The 17593-nt window shown below is 38.8% G+C and overlaps 1 protein-coding gene across 7 annotated transcripts in view; it reads right to left on the bottom strand.

The window, feature by feature from the left end:
• GRIA1 (glutamate ionotropic receptor AMPA type subunit 1) overlaps window positions 1-17593 on the bottom strand; it is a 348469-nt gene that overhangs the window by 195171 nt on the left and 135705 nt on the right. The window lies entirely within an intron of this gene.

The following is a 17593-nucleotide window of genomic DNA, read 5'->3' as shown; positions in this document are numbered from 1 at the left end:
AATTAGGTCCCATTTGTTTATTTTTCCTTTTTTTCCATTACTCTGGGAGGTGGGTCTTACAGGATCCTGCTGTGATTTATGTCAGAGTGTTTTGCCTATGTTTTCCCCAGGAGTTTTATAGTTTCTGGTCTTACATTTAGATATTTAATCCATTTTGAGTTTATTTTTGTGTATGGTGTTCAAAAGTGTTCTAGTTTCATTCTTTTACAGGTGGTTGACTGGTTTTCCTAGCACCACTTGTTAAAGAGATTGTCCTTTCTCCATTGTATATCCTTGCCTCCTTTGTCAAAGATAAGGTGTCCATAGGTGCGTGGATTTATCTGTGGGCTTTCTATTTTGTTCCATTGATCTGTATTTCTGTTTTTGTGCCAGTACCATACTATCTTGATGACTGTAGCTTTGTAGTATTATCTGAAGTCAGGCAGGTTGATTCCTCCAGGTCTGTTCTTCTTTCTCAAGATTTCTTTGGCTATTTGAGGTTTTTTTGTATTTCCATACAAATTATGAAAATATTTGTTCTAGTTCTGTGAAAAATACTATTGGTAGCTTGGTAGGGATTGCATTGAATCTATAGATTGCTTTGGGTAGTATACTTATTTTCACTATATTGATTCTTCCATGAACATGGTATATTTCTCCATCTATTTGTGTCATCTCTGATTTCTTTCATCAATTTTTTATAGTTTTCTATATATAGGTTTTTTGTTTCTTTAGGTAGATTTATTCCTAAGTATTTTATTCTTTGCATTGCAATGGTGAATGGAATTGTTTCCTTAATTTCTCTTTCTGTTTTCTCACTGTTAGTGTATAGGGATGCAAGGGATTTCTGTGTGTTAATTTTATATCCTGCAACTTTTCCATATTCATTGATTATCTCTAGTAATTTTCTGGTGGTGTCTTAAGGGTTTTCTATGTAGAGGATCATGTCATCTTTAAACAGAGAGAGTTTTACTTGTTCTTTTCCAATCTGGATTCCTTTTATTTCTTTTTCTTCTCTGATTGCTGTGGCTAAAAATTCAAAAACTGTGTTGAATAGTAGTGGTGAGAGTGGGCACCCTTGTCTTGTTCCTGACTTTAGGGGAAATGCTTTCAGTTTTTCACCATTGAGGATAATGTTTGCTGTGAGTTTATCATATATGGCTTTTATTATGTTGAGGTATGTTCCTTCTATGCCTGCTTTCTGGAGGTTTTTTTTTTTTTTTTTATCATAAATGGATGTTCAATTTTGTCAAAGTTTTCTCTGCATCTATTGAGATAATCATATGGTTTTTATCTTTCAATTTGTTAATGTGGTGTATCACATTGACTGATTTGCGAATATTGAAGAATCCTTGCATCCCTGGGACAAAGCCCACTTGGTCATGATGTATGATCTTTTTAATATGTTGTTGGATTCTGTTTGCTAGAATTTTGTTGAGGATTTTTGCATTTATGTTCATCAGTAAAATTCAGCTTCCTATGCCCATTCCAGATCTACTAAATCAGACTCTCTATGTTTGGATCCTAGGAAGTAGTGTTTTCAAAGAGCCTTCTGAAAAGAGCAGCAAGATGTGGGAATCCCCAGTGCAATCCCTACATTCAGCTAGTAAAGAAACCATTCTAACATTCAGCCTGTTTATAATGGGTAAATAAAAGATTATAGAACAGAGGCGAGAAGTCCATGGCTCTGAGACCCACAAGATAAACATGTTAGATATTGTTAAGTAATGATTATAATAATAATAAAACAAATTTAATTGCAAATAGCATTTTTTTTAGATCAGTCACTATTCTAGGTACTTTACTTGCATTATTTTTTTTTAACCCTCTCTCTGTGAGCTAAGTATCACTAGTATTTATATTTTATGTATGGGAAAATGACAATACAGAGAAATTAAATAACATGCCTGAGATCACATTGCTGGTATACTACATAGCTGGGATTGGAATCCAGGCAGCCTGGTTCTGGAAACTGCACACTCAACCACAATTAGGGAAAGTAACTTCTTCCTGAAAGTATAGATTATTTTGCATAGAACAGCCGTACACAGAAATTTTTCATTGAATTAGACTGAGCAAAGGACAGGAGTTCATTTTTTAGAAAAGGTCACACCCTTCTGTCTTTCCCAGGGTATCTGAAAATCTTTGTAGGCTTTTATTCCATTTTATTGACCCTTTGGCAAAGTCTATTGTGAATCCCCTAAGTCCTTGAACAGATTTCCTGGTTACTGACAGGAAGAGTTGAGTCTTCTATCTTATTTGTGTGTGTGTGAGTGGTTTTGTTTTCACTCAACGTGGCATCCTAGTGGCATTAATACTCCTTCTACTGACTCTGGAAGTGGACTCCACACCCTGTGGGAGCTATACACCATCTGTTTCCAAGTCATCCTGCCTTCAGCCTTTCATTCAGCACTGTCCTGGTCTCACACCATGACTGAGGCTAGAAACCAGCAGATGTTCGGCTGCTCAGAAGAGACTATCAGTCTGTCCTCACAGGGCAAGCCTGGGACCATTAAACATTACAGATCTTCCAGGCACATGGAGAGGAGAATGATAGCAACCCTATAAAACCTTTAGGAGCTCTTTCCCAGCAAAATAATAAACAACTTAACCTTCATTTACCAAGTACCTAAAGCCTAATTTAGAAGAAATAGACTCAGAAGTTTAAATTTGACTTAGAAGACCAAATAGTGCTTTATCAGAATGTTTATCTTTTGCTTTGTTTTAGAAAGGATTTAAGGCCAGAGTCTCAGTCCCTGAGACGCACAGTGGCTGAGTCGATGTAAATGAGAAGTGACCAGCTGGAAACTGTGATGATCTGGGAGAATCATCTAGAGGGGGAAACCACTGCCTGCAGTCAGTCTCTTGTGGACATGTCTGTGAATTTTTTTAAGAAAAGGCATAGGACTTTTACTTATCTTAATGAGAAACTATATAACTTGGACCAGTGGGGACAAAAAGAAAAACTGGACAAAATACTTAAAAATCTGCTCTAAGATCTAAAGGGCTAACAAAAGAGTGAAGAATCACAGAGCAAGGAGCTGAGGCTAGAGCAAAGTCAGTGGGTAACCCTTGTGTTTGGAGATATTTTTGCTCTGGAGACATTTACCAATTCCAGAAGAAACAAATAAACTAAAAGAAGGCAGGAATAAGAATGTGGGAATTGGAGTTCAGAAACAAAGATTGGTGGCAGTGGCATGAGGCTGTTAAAGAATGTTCATTTTGGGTAAGGACTCAGAATAGCTGCCCAGCAGAAATGAGAATGAACCTGGAAATAGGTGCTTGTAGAGACAGCAATTTAGTTTTAAATCATCTCAATCTCTGAAACGGGACCGAAATGCTAATGGATTGATATTAACAAGGCAAACCTATATCTACTAGGGAAAAAGCTAACATAACCCTAGGCATCAAATTATTTCTATGACAAATTCTGCAATACAACATCCAGAACACGATAAAAAATAACCAGTTACACCAGAAGCTAAAACAACATTAAGTATAATTGAACAGAAAAGATAGGGCCACATCCATAGGCGCTCAAGATACTAGATTGATCAGGCATGTATGCCTGATCTATGCTTACATAGTAAGTAACTATGCTTACTACCTTCCAGAGAATAAAATACAAGATAGATAATTTCAGCAGACTACTGAAAACCATGCAAAATAATAAAGGGGAAATTTCAAATTTGAAAAATAAAAGATTGACGTCAAGAATTTTATAGACTATTAGGTGCTTCTTAAAAGAGAATCAGTAAACTTCAAGATAGATCAAAATAAAATAACAAGATTAAAGCACAGAAAGCAAAAAGAATGGAAAATTATTATGATTGCTGTTTACTCAGTCCATGTTTGTTTGTATCTACCCGTATTTTTATAATTCTAGTTCCTTTTGATTCCTGAGTTTCTATCTCAAATACTTCTGCTGCTTCCTGAGTAATATCCTTGAGTTATTTCCGTTAGAGTATGTCTATTATTGAGACTTTTTTTTTTATTTGTATGAAGATGTCCTCATTTTACACTTTCTCTTGAAAATACATCTTTGTTGAATATAAAATTTACATTTGCGGTTATTTTCTTTCAGCACTTTAAAAATATAATTCGCTTATTTCTTGTGAAGAGTCAGTTGTCCGTCTTAATGCTGATCGTTTTGTAGTAATTTGTCTCTCACCCTTTCTTCACTCTGAATGCTTTTAAGAACTTGTTTGTGGTTTTCAGCGACGTTAGTAGGTTGTGTCTAGGTGTGATTTCTTTCATTTAACTTGCTTTGGGTATATTGGACTTCTTGAATTTGTATTATAATATCTTTTATCAGGTTTAGAAAGCTCTTAGCAATTGACTCTTCACACGTTATTTCTGAATCCTCTTACTTTCTCTGTATGACATCCCATTTCCCATGTATGTTAGGGTTTTCCATTGTACCCACCATATTTCCCACATATTTTATTTTGTTGAGTTTAAAAATACAAAAATTACACAACAATCATGTTATGTATGTTGGCTAGAAAAAAATAAAGCTGCAGTGTTCTAAGATCTTTGCACTGTCTGGGAGGATGGAATAAGTAGAGATACACAATAACATTTAGTTAGTCAAGAATAAATGTTGTGGCACTTCCCTGGTGGTTCAGTGGTTAAGAATCTGCCTTGCAATGCAGGGGATGCAGGTTCAATCCCTGGTCAGGGAACTAAGATCCCACATGCCATGGAGCAACTAAGCATATGTGCTGCAATAAGGCCTGATGCAGCCAAATAAATAAATAAATATATACATATTTTTAAAGAAAGAATAAATATTTTGATCTCTCATGTAACTGCAAAAAGAATAGGTAAGGGTTGTCAACTTTCCAAATTAATAAGATAAGTAAAAAGTGGAAAGATAAAAAAAAATTAGTAAATCTGAAAAGTCAACAAATGAATGATGTAATTAAGCCTATCTCTAGAGGGAAATGAATGGCTTTACAAATTCACACATTAGAGAAGAAGAAAACTGTTACCAAAAAAATCAGTGAACTGTGCATCCATTTCAAGAACATGAGAGAAGACTAGAAATTAGTTACATAAGAAGCATACAATAGAAAAGATCAATGAAATCAAAAGCAACCCCTAAGGAATCTTAGAGAAAGTGCAAGAGCCACCAAAGCACAAAAACAACCAATGTCAGGAGTATAAAAAGTAACATCACTTACAAATTATATGGACATGAAGAAGACAGTTAGAGGACATTATAAACAAGATATTTGAAAACATAGATGAAATGGGAAAATTTCATCTACATAATATACATTATCAAAACTGCCACACGAATAGCAAAATTGACTAGTGCTATAACTCTTCAAGTCATTTAATGCTTTGCACAAAGAAAACTCCAGACCCAAATATCTCTCTTCTGAGTTCTAAAAAAAATAGTTAAGAAATAAATAACCACCATTTTATAGGGTTCTTCCAGAGAATAGAAAGAGGGAGCACTCCTTTCTTCTTCTGAGGTCAAGACAGCTCTGAACAGGGACAATAAGAGAAGAGAAAATTACAGACACTATTTCATAATCAAAATGAAAATCCTAAACAAAATATTAACACTAGTAAACAGGATATAGGAGTTAATATCATGACCAAGTTGACAAGAAAAAAATAATACTGTCATTATTCATAGGTGACAAGATTATAGGAAAGCCCCAAAATGCTATTGAAAAATATCAGAATTACTAAGTGAATATGGCAAGGTCACTGGACATGAAATCTATAGAAGAGTAATTATTTCTATTTTGATCTATCAGCAACAAAAATTATAACATAATATTTTTAAAGATACTCTTTATAATAATATCAAAAAACATCAAATACCTGGAACAAAGATCTAACAACCAATGTGCAACATCTCTATACTGAAAACTACATAGCAACACTAAAAGAAGTATAGGAAAACCAGAGTTGGACACAACTTAACAACTAAGCAACAACAAATAAGTAGACCAATATGTTATACGTTTGGATTGAGAGACAGTATTTAGAGATGTCAGTTCTCCCAAGTGGACATGTAAGTTAAAGGCCATCTCATGTCTTGTAGTTTTTTTTCCCCACAATTTGACATGTGGATTCTAAAATTTATATGTAAAATGTAAATGTCTAACAGGTTCAAAATTGTTTTGAACATATATAAAAACTTGGATTAAATTTAAGACTTAAGGGTATACAAATAGACCAATGGAATAGAAAAGGAAGACCATAAACACAGTTACATGTGTATTTGGTCATTTGATTTATGATCAAGATGCCACTGAAGTTCAATGGAGAAAGGATGAGCTTTTCAATAAATGATGCCATCAGTTGGATATCAGTATGGAGGAAAATTGATTCTAAACTCCTGTATCAAAAATAAAATAAAAAAATACCCCCCTGTATTAGACCATATAAAAATCAGTTCTAGGTGGGATAATCTAAATGGAAAACATAAAGCCACCAGAAGATAATCTAGGAGAATATGTTGATGACCTCAGGGTGGTATAGGTCTTCTGAAATAGGATATTAAATATCCATTTAAAAAACTGATAAGTTGAACTGTACATCAAGAGATACCATTAAGAGAGTGCAAATACAAGCTACAGAAAGGAAGGACATATTTGCAACATACACATTTAACCACGGGCTCATATCTAGACATCTACAAAGCAGTAAGAAAAGCACAGAAAAGCAAGTCGCAAAATGGGAAAAAGGCATGAACTATTTATCCCTTTAAAAAGCATATCAACATTTCAATAAACATAGAAATGAAGCTAACTTCACGAATAATCAGGAGAGATACAAATGAAATCACAATGAGTTGTCACTTACACCCCCACCAGAATGGCTAAAATTAAAATGACTGACAATCACAAGTGTTCGAGAGAATTTGGAGCACTGAGAATCGTCACATACTGATGGTGGGAGTGTAAATTGGTGCCGCCACTTTGGAAACTACTTGGCAGGATCGATTAAAACTGAACGTTCTCCTACCACTCCCCGTGTACATCCAACAAAAATGCGTGCACATGTACAGCAAGAGACATATACAAGAATATTTACAGACTCATTATTCAAAGTGTAAGCAGCTCAACTGTCCCTCAACAGTAAGACCACAGATGGATGAATTGTGACATATTCATTCAATAGAATCCTATAGAGAAATGGAAACAAGTCAACTACACCCATATACAACAATATGGACAAATGCTAGAAGTGTGATATTGAGCAAAGGAAATCAGATACACATAAAATCGTGCTGGATTATTTCCTTTATATAAATTTCAAAAAGCAGGCAAAATTAAGCAACACTTAGAAATGCATGTTAGATTGTAAATTTATGAAGAAAAACAAAGATATCATGATAAGAGTCACATAGAAAATTCTCTTTGGTGGGACAGTGTACATGGCTAAAAAGGGTACATGGAAGTTCCTCGTGGGTCTGGAAATATTTTAATTCTTGACCTAGGTGGTGGTTGTTTGGGTGTTAACTTTGTGATAGTTATACAATTTTGCTGTATGATTTTGCTTTGAGTATGTGTGTTAGATTTTACAATTTATGAGAGTTAAAAATGGGAGAGAGACAAGAAACCTAGATTTTCAAATGGAATTCCTGGATTGAAAATATTACCAACTAATTTTGAAAACTTGAGACATCTGTGTGGGCCATACCCATTTTATCTATGAGCTGCCACTGTGTAACTCCTTAAGGTAACCTGTGTTTGTTTGGCAGTTCTGGAAAGGGAGCTTGGTTCTTTTCTGGCGTTTAAGAGTCTGAGGAAGTTAGGGGCCACCACTTGAGTTTACATGTAGAGGACCAGAATTATTGAGGGCAGGAAGAGAAGGGGACGACAGGATGAGATGGTTGGATGGATCACCAACTCAATGGACATGAGTTTGGGTAAGCTCCAGGAGTTGGTGATGGACAGGGAGGCCTGGTGTGTTACGGTCCATGGGGTCGCAAAGAGTCAGACACAAATGAGTGACTGAACTGAACTGAACAAGTCAAACTTATTTCTCTCAGCTTTTTTCCTTTTTTCTCTCTCCTCTCTGTCAGTGGCAGCAGAGCACTGAAGAAAGTTCTGGGGAGACATTTTACAAATTTGTTTCTGATATGTCCATGAATGATAGTGTAGTAGGGTTAGTCGATCAGTCATGTCTGACTCTTTGCAGCCCCATGGACTGTAGCCCACCAGGCTCCTCTGTCCATGGGGATTCTCCAGGCAAGAATACTGAAATGGGTTGTCATTCCCTTTTCCTGGGGATCTTCCCAACCCAGTGATTGAAGCAGGGTCTCCTGAATTATGGGTAGATTCTTTACCATCTGAGCCACCAGGGAAGCCCATGCATGATAGCAACCTCGCAAATGAAATAGCACTCATTCTGAAGCTTCTGAGGCTTATTGGAGATTATAAGACAGAGGAGAAAAAAATATAGTAATAGCATTACCATTATGGAGCGCTTAATATACATCCAGCCCTGTACAAGATTCTTGACATATCATTTAGTGATCATACCATTTAAATATTCCTGTGCCATGGGAATTATCAGATCTGTCTTACAGATGAGAAAGTTGAGGCTCAAGAACTTAGCATGCCAATGGTAAATGGCACAGACAGGATTTTTGCTTAGGGCGGTTTATTACTAACCATTACATCATCGTTGTGAGGCCATCAGTCCTCATGTGAGAAATATAGACATATTTGCAATTCCACATGAAAATGGGCTCCAGCTGCTAAAGCCCTCACTACCTTGAGCGCTCAGTAAGTATGGGTAATTGTTACAATCTGTTCATCCTCCCTGTTTCCCTGAGACCCTTGGAACAAGCTCAGTGTGGTTGAACAAAGCCCAGACCAGCTCCCCAGCTTGAACACAAAGCACATGGAAAGAAAAGGCATCTAGCAGTCATAGAATTTACACATAGCGGGCCAGAATTATACTAAAGCAGCAGTCATAGCAGTCAGTACACCCTTACTGTAGGACCAAGGACAATACAGGCTAAGTAATGAGTGTTCAAGCATAGCACAGGGGGGAAAAAAGAAGGTAGAGTCTGTTTGTAAGACATGTATTAAGCTAATCTTAAAAATGCATTCCAATATATGGTGTGTGCAGACAAATACTATTTGATTTCACATATATAAGGTACCTAGAACAGTCAAATTCATAGTTAGAAAGTACACTGGGAGATGCCAGGGCCCAGGGAGGGGGTTTGGGAGGAAGGGGGATGAGGACTCAGTGTTTAATGGGGACAGAGTTTCAGTTTAGGAAAGTGAAAAATTCAGGAGCTGGATGATGGTGTTAGATAACAATGTGAACGTACTTAGTGCCATTTGGTACAGCTAAATATGGTAAAATATTTTATTTTAGATTATGTGACTTTTACCACAATAAAACAGCATTAAAGAAAAGAAATTTAGAAAATTAAAACACGTTAGTCTCGAAAAATACCAATAGAGATAGTCTGGTCCCTTTTCTCCATCCTAGACTATGGGAATTGAGGCCCAGGGTGATACGGGACCTGGGGTAGTAGTGAGAAGATGTTCACTCCACACATGATGACTAGTTAGCAATGGCACTTGGGCAAGTCACTTCATCTCTTTGGACTTCACTATCTTTCAAATGGGAGTGTTAGAATAAAGGTTTTTTTTTTTTTTTTTAAGGAATTTAAGCTTTTCTTTCTGACAAATCTTAACTGCAATTCCAGTACGAGGCAGGGTATGGTTAGGTAGTGAGGAGAAGAGGTCAAGTTTCCCTCCTTGGAGCTGCCTTGGAGGTAGCTCCTGGACCAATACTCTGGACCAGTACCGGCACACAGTAGGTTCACAATGAATATTTGAAGAGTGAAGTGTGAGTTTTCTGTGTTTCTGGAGAGAATAGTTTATAACAATCTAGGGCAGGGCACTTTAAGTTCCTTTCCAACTCAGAAACTCCCGTCATCTAAGGGACCTGCTTAAGATCATCCTGAGATCAAGGTATGGGCAGAGCTGGGTAGCAAACTGGCTCTCCCATCCGGCACTCCAGGGTCCCAGGACTCAGTCTCTGGCCTCTTGGCCCATGGGCTAGTTCACTTCTGAGCTCTTCAGTTCCACCTCTGGCTCTCCAGAGTTGTGTGGAGAGGCGTTCTCTGCTCTTCCTCTCCTGTTTCTTTTAAACTCTGATTTGATTTTCACCTTTGCCTTGGACATGCACTCTGACAACAGGAAACACGCCCACACATGAGAGTAAGTTGAAAGTTAATTCCAAGCCCTTCATGTCCAGGTGAAAGGTCAGGAACCAAGACACCTTCATCTTAGCAGTGGGATTATGAAATAGCAGGGCTGGAGGATAGCTACAAGTCATCTCCAGTGTAGTATCATGGTGCAGAGTGTGAACGTCAGGATACTTTCCTGAAAATAAAGTTAAAAAAAGTGTGGACAGGCTTGGTTCAAATCTTAACTCTACCACTCATTGGCTAGAGGAACTTCTGCAAGACACCGGATTCTTTGGGTTTCAGGTTTGGTTTTATTTTTATTTTTTTTGTATAATGGGGATAACAGCATCCCTTACCTTCTGGAGACACAATGGGGAAAGTATATAAAATATTAATGTAGAGCCTGGCAGCCAGGATATGCTCAGTCAGTGGGAGCTATAATCGTTCTGACCAACCAGCTGCTGAATGAATTCTCTTGATGGTATCCCTGCCAAATTATCCTCTGCTTGAAAATTTCCAGGAATGGAGAACTCACTACCTCAAGGGGAATCAGCTAACCCTCAAGCATCTGATCAGCTCAGGCTTCTGCCTTCCTCTTGAGACAAGGAAGTCCCTGGAGGCCGAGATGAGACCATTCCAGTGGGATCCCAGAGTGCAATGCCACTCTGACAGTCGAACCTACAGTTAAACTTGAGATGAACAAAAGGCTTCACCTCCCATGTCTGTTGGGTTGGCAGTGTCTGTGCAAAGCTCACCTAAACCCAAATTACTGGCCTGCCAGACAGAGGGAAACTCTGAAATAAGTTTTTAGCAGCAGGGTTCCTAAGTGGTGGACATCCAGCTGCTTCCTTTATGAGTTTGCCTCCAGCCCCTAGCCTCGCCAGGAACAGACAGGTACTTCTCTTTAGTCCACTCAGAATGTTTCCTTTTCAGTCTGAAATCTGAGACTATCATTTCCTATACTTGTCAGCTCCTTGAGTACAGTGGCCTGAGATCCCTGTGAACCCCTATGGTGGAAAATCTGGTGGATACATGACATTTCTTTTCTTAAGAAATTCAGGATTACAGAGAATCTCTCTTTGCCTAGTATTTGGAAACCTAGTCCTTACAACAGAGAAGGCAATGGCGCCCCACTCCAGTACTCTTGCCTGGAAAATCCCATGGACGGAGGAGCCTGGTAGGCTGCAGTCCATGAGGTCGCTAAGAGTCCGACACGACTGAACGACTTCACTTTCACTTTTCACTTTCATGCATTGGAGAAGGAAATGGCAACCCACTCCAGTATTCTTGCCTGGAGAATCCCAGGGACGGGGGAGCCTGGTGGGCTGCCGTCTATGGGGTCGCACAGAGTCAGACACGATTGAAGCGACTTAGCAGCAGCAGCAGCAGCAGCAGCAGTCCTTACAATCTCCATACTTCTATCCTCAATTAATAGGAGATAACACACACTACAGACCACCTGTGACCACCTCTGTTGGTCATCAAGGCACTCAGTGCTCTGCCTACTTCATCTAACCAACGTTATCACCCTGCACAGACTCTTTAGTCAAGCTAGTAGCTTTCTTCATTTTACCCTGTGACACTAATGCCTAAGGACCTTTACCCATGCTATCTCAGGCATAGCATCTCCTCTTTTCCTGCCTTTTACTTACTTCAAAGCCCCACTTTCTCTGGACCTACCATCTATGATCTTGCCCTTCCCAACAACCCAGAATCCATCCCTATAATATAGATGCAGTCACTTTAGTTTTCTGAATTGGTGGCAAGTTTACTGGCAGGCTTGGCCACTCTGAAATAATTTCATAAGTACTGTCCATGAGTAGTATTTTTATGAGTATTATGGTCATTTAGGTTAAGTATTATGACTTATACTTCTTTCATATTTTCTTAAGTGCCTAGCCTAATAGATGCTTAGTAAATTTCTTTGGATAAAAGTAATCTATTTGAAATGATAGACAGTATTAAGCTAGAACTAGCAGTGGACCTCAGGTCAGCCACAAAGAAAGGAAATTATATAAAATCAGCAGTCCCACTCTGGTCAACTCAATTAAAGCTAAGCTACTTAATGCCAGTTACCATGGTTTGACTTTAATGCCATTAAATTAAATGGACAGGCAACTTTGTGTGATTTTCAGTTGACCACTGAACTCAGGAGTACAATAAATATTAATAATGAATGAAAGGATGGAGGGATTCCTGAGATGGAAATATAATTTCACATGTGGTTAAGGAAGGCTGATAAATACAATAGATTATCAAAATCAGTTCTTGAGGCTGCCCTCCGATCTCAGTTATTCCCTCTGCTCTGTAGCAGGCCATTCAAGGCTCTTCATATTTTCTTCTTCTTTCTTTTTTTTTTTTTAATTGACATGTAGTTAAATTTATAATGTTGTGTTAGTTTGAATTATATAGCAAAGTGGTACATCTGAAACCAACACAACATTGTCAATCAACTATACTCCAATATAAAATAAAAATTAAATTACTGAAGTATACAGCAAAGTGATTTAGCTACACATATATATGTGTGTGTACATATATTCTTTTTCAGATTCTTTTCCATTGTAGATTATTATATTGAGTATAGTTTCGTGTGCTTTACAGTAGGTCCTTGTTGCTTACCTATTTTATATACACTAGTATGTACATGTTAATCCCAAACTCCTAATTTATCTCCCTTCTTCACTGTTCCCCTTGGAAGCCATAAGGTTGTTTTTTGTGAGTCTATTTCTGTTTTGTAAATAAGTTCATTTACTTTGTTTTTTTTTTTTTTAGATTCCACATGTAAGTGATATCATATATTTGTCTTTCTCTGACTTACTTCAGTTAATATAATTTCTACCCATGTTGCTGCAAATGGCATTATTTCATTCTTTTTATGGCTGAAAAATATTCCATTGTATACATATACCACATCTTTTTTATCTCTTCATCTGTTCATGGACATTTAGGGTGCTTCTATGTCTTGGGTATTTTAAGTAGTGCTGCTATTAACACTGAGGTGCTTGTATGGTTTCAAATTAGAGTTTCCTCTGGATATATGCCAGGAGTGGGATTGCTAGATCGTATGATAGCTCCATTTTTAGTTTTTAAAGGAACCTCCAAACTGTTCTGCATAGTGATCACACCAGTTTATGTTCCCAGCAAGAATATAGGAGGGTTCCCTTTTCTTCATACCCTCTCCAGCATGTATTATTGATAGACTTTTTAATGAAGGCCATTCCGACTGGTGTGAAGTGGCACCTCATTGCAGTTCTGATTTGCATTTCTCCAAAAATTAGTGATATTCAACATCTTTTCATGTGAAACTCTCCCTAATCTAAGCACAGATGCTCTGCCAGTTTTATCTCTCGTATTTTCTCTGTTTGCCCTGTGTTCCAGAAAATGGACTATTTGGTGTTTTCAAAATGTAGTTTTAATCTCCTTCTATTATCTTTGCTTATATATATATATATATTTTTTTTTTTTCCCTCTAAGATAGACTAAAACCAACCCACAATCTAAGCTCCAGCAACCTCATCTCTGAAACTATTCTAATCAAAGGAAAAGTTTATGATCTCCCTGTTTTTGAATTTTTTCTAGCAGATAATTTGACTGTACTTCTTTGACAAGACTTTGTATATTTGGGCTCATATATATAATTTGTGACTGATTATTTACATGCCATTCTCAAGAGCTCCTCCTGGACTGCAGTCTGAGGGCTGCTGCTGCTGCTGCTAAGTCACTTCAGTCGTGTCTGACTCTGTGAGACCCTATAGACGGCAGCCCACCAGGCTCCCCCATCCCTGGGATTCTCCAGGCAAGAACACTGGGGTGGGCTGCCATTCCCTTCTCCAGTGCATGAAAGTGAAAAGTGAAAGTGAAGTCGCTCAGTCATGTCCGACTCTTAGCAACCCCATGGACTGCAGCCTACCAGGCTCCTCTGTCCGTGGGATTTTCCAGGCAAGAGTACTGGAGTGGGGTGCCATTGCCTTCTGAGGGCAGAGGTGGTCTTTTATCTATCTTGATGTTTCCTGTGGCACTTAGAAATAGCCAAGTTTGCTCAACAGTGGCTAATAATAGTGCTAACATTCTAAGAGCACTTCTGGGTGCTAGGAATCATGTCTTATCTCAGTGAATGCTCACCATGACCCTCTGATGCAATGATGCAAGCACTTTTTTTTTTTTGGCCACACTGTACAGCTTGTAGGGTCTTAGGTTCCCCGACCAGGGATTGAATCCAGGTCCATGGCAGTGAAAGTGTGCTGATTCCTAATCATTGGACCATCAGGGAAGTCCCTGAAGCAAGAACTCTCATTGTTGTCTTTTTCAGATGAGGAAAGTAAGAGATACCCTTAAGTATCTTGTCTGAAATACCTGTGAAATAGAGGCAGCAGAGTACAACCCTAGAAGTATGACTACAGAGCCTGAGTTCTTGAAAAGGACTTGGTGACCCTTCCATGGGCAACAGTCCTAGAGAGAAGAACAGACTCTCAGAAATAGCAAAAGGGGGTGTAGGAACCACAGCATAGACCTCTAGAGATCCTGACTCTTAAAAGTGTCATTAACCGATTCATATTCAAGTGGCCCCCTAAGTGTTGAAACAGACAAAGAAAAAGAGGGAAAGCAAGTTCTAAGGACCAGATTTCTATTGACCAAAGCGCCCCTTCAAAACAGAGCATAAGGCTCTGCTGAGCTGAAATTTTCAAAACCATCTCTCTCCCGCAGAGTGAACCCTTCAAAGGATTCCCTTTAGGGTGAAGCATTCCAGCTGATGTTTGCTTGCTCTCTCTGCTCTGTTCCTAGCAGACAGCCAAATGTGCAGGGTGCCCAGGGAGGCTGCGGAGCTGGGGAGGCTGGGGAGCCGGGCGAGCTTGGACTGCTTTGTGTGTCAGGTGAGAAGAGACCTGTCTCTCCCACTCGCCTGGTCCACTGGCCTGAACGACAGCCGAGCTGCATCAGGGCTGGGCTTCCACGGATAGGAGCAGGTTTGGAAGCCACATGTGTTTTTCCATTGAACTGCTTGTCAATGTTTGGCAAAGAACAGTGATGCAAGCACTCTTAACCCGCTCTGCTCTTTGAGGCTATTGCAGCAAATATCACTTGACGAGGGAGAGCAAGGACTGAGGGAATTCGTAAGCCATTAGCTGAGATTTCAGGGTCTCTTTCTCTCTCTCCCTCCCGCCCTCTCTCCACTCCAGCTTTCCTGGTGTCACAACAGGACCTACTCGGGTGGTGAACAGAGAGCACTGGATTTGGAGTTGGGAACCCTGGGTTTTAGATCTGCATCTTCAATTTGCATCTTATATGACCTGCTGCAAATCAAGGATCTCCATTTCCCCATCCGCAAAATTGAGCTATAGGTGACAACTGTTGTATCTGCCTCTTTAACTGGAGCTACTGTGGTGATCATTGAACCATCATGTCAAGGGGTCTTGTCAGTTCGAGACCACAATGAAATAAACAAAGGATCATGGTTTGTGGGATTTTGTAATGCACATGCAGATACAAAAACAAATACAAAACAACAGGCTGTAGGATATACTTCTAAATGGAAAGTGTGTTTTTAAATGTTTTCCATTTTACAATTTTGGGACCTGTTAAATAGAGTAGATGGAAACTTGTTAAACTCTGTATGCTTAAAAGACTCTCTCCTCTCTCCCTTTTGCTCTCTTTGAATCATTTCGAGTCTCTTCTGGGATGCCATGATGAATCTATCCAAATTTATTACCCAGGCCACTGAGATTTGTTGCTTTTAAACTGTGAAAGTGACACAATTGGTACTTTGTAAAGTGCTGACCTGTTTTCTTATTATTCTGTATTGTTTACTTTCTTTATAAGGTTACAGGTCCCTGAGGGAGGCCTTATGCATCTATCATGGACTATGACACTGGCATTTTGGAAATGATTCAGTGCATCTTTAATAAGTTTGCCACTCAAATATTTCATGTTCAAATCCCGTGTGCCTCTTACTTTGTGTGTAGCACTTTGTTACGTGATATGGAGCTCAAGAACTCTAGGAAATAGAATTATATTATCTAAATCATATCTTACTTTTAAATAGGAGTTTACAACTCAAAAGCATTTCTCAATGTGAGCCACAAAATCAATAAAGTAGTATTGGATTATAAACCAAAGTATAATATTAACATATGAATTCATATCTATGTAAATAAATAATGAAATAGGTAAATAAATGGGTGAGAATAGACAGTCTCCCAGGCAGAATTCCAGGACTTCCCTGGTGGCTCAGACAGTAAAGCGTCTATCTACAATGTTGGAGACCTGGGTTCGATCCCTGGGTCAGGAAGATCCCCTGGAGAAGGAAATGGCAATCCACTCCAGTACTATTGCCTGGAAAATCCCATGGACAGAGGAGCCTGGTAGGCTACAGTCCATGGGGTCGCAAAGAGTCGGACACAACTGCGCGACTTCGCTTTCACTTTCTGCCTTTAAAGAAAATGGGGCCTCATTCTCCACACCTTAAATGTAGACTGGGCATAGTGACTTCTTTCCAAAGAGTTAGCCAAACAAATATTTAGTTTATTAGTTAGTAATAATACATCACTGCTGGTTCTTTAATTTTGACAAATGACCATCCTTGTGTAAGATTTTAATTATAGGGAGAAAACTGGCTGTGGGGTATACCAGAACTCTCTGAACTACAATTAGTCCTCTGTATTTGTGGAGGCAGAAGTCTCAAATTTGGAGGGCCAACTGCATTATGCCATTTTATATAAGTGACTTGAGCATCTATGGATTTCGGTATTTGAGGGATATCCCATCATAGATATCAGGGGGCAGCTGTATCTTAAAGACCTTTCTATAAATATAAAACTACGATAAAAAGTTCATTAGAAACATAGTTTCACAACTGTGTGCTTGTCTAATGCATGTTATATTGAATATACATGCTTGTCTTTGCTGTCTCCCCCAAAACCCACAAAAATCATAGCAAAGGAATGAAACAGGTGGGAACCCACAGAACAAAGAGACACTGAGAAAAGGCAAGAGGAGGCAAAGGAAGTAAAACATTTGTAGGATGTAAAGTGGATACATGGAAGGTAACTGATATAAGCAAGGTGAGTAAAGCTGAAGCCTACCTGTGGGCAGAGAAAGTGGGTGGATGATAATAAGAGAGTAAGAGAAGCTAATAATACCACAGGTCACCAGAAAGGGGTAGCAATTTGAAGTACTAGAGACTCAAAGCGCTGAGGTACAACAGGATGAAACTGATAGAAAGCTGCAGAACCCCTCTCCCAGCTCATGCAGCCAAGCATGCAGCCTTCTTTTCAGCCGAGCAGCAGACTGGAGGCTGCAGTGGAGGTGAAGTGAGGGGATTCTAGACTGGGTCACTGGGTATACCTGGTGTGGGGGATCCCCATCTCTTGGCCATCTTCCTCCTCTCATGCAGACCATCCTATTGACTTTTGGCATTTATAAAAATAG

Source organism: Bos indicus, chromosome 7 (assembly GCF_029378745.1).
Source record: "Bos indicus isolate NIAB-ARS_2022 breed Sahiwal x Tharparkar chromosome 7, NIAB-ARS_B.indTharparkar_mat_pri_1.0, whole genome shotgun sequence".
NCBI classification, from domain to species: domain Eukaryota; kingdom Metazoa; phylum Chordata; class Mammalia; order Artiodactyla; family Bovidae; genus Bos; species Bos indicus.
The sequence above is the reverse complement of the archived record's forward strand: the minus strand, read 5'-3'. Positions and strand labels throughout refer to the sequence as shown.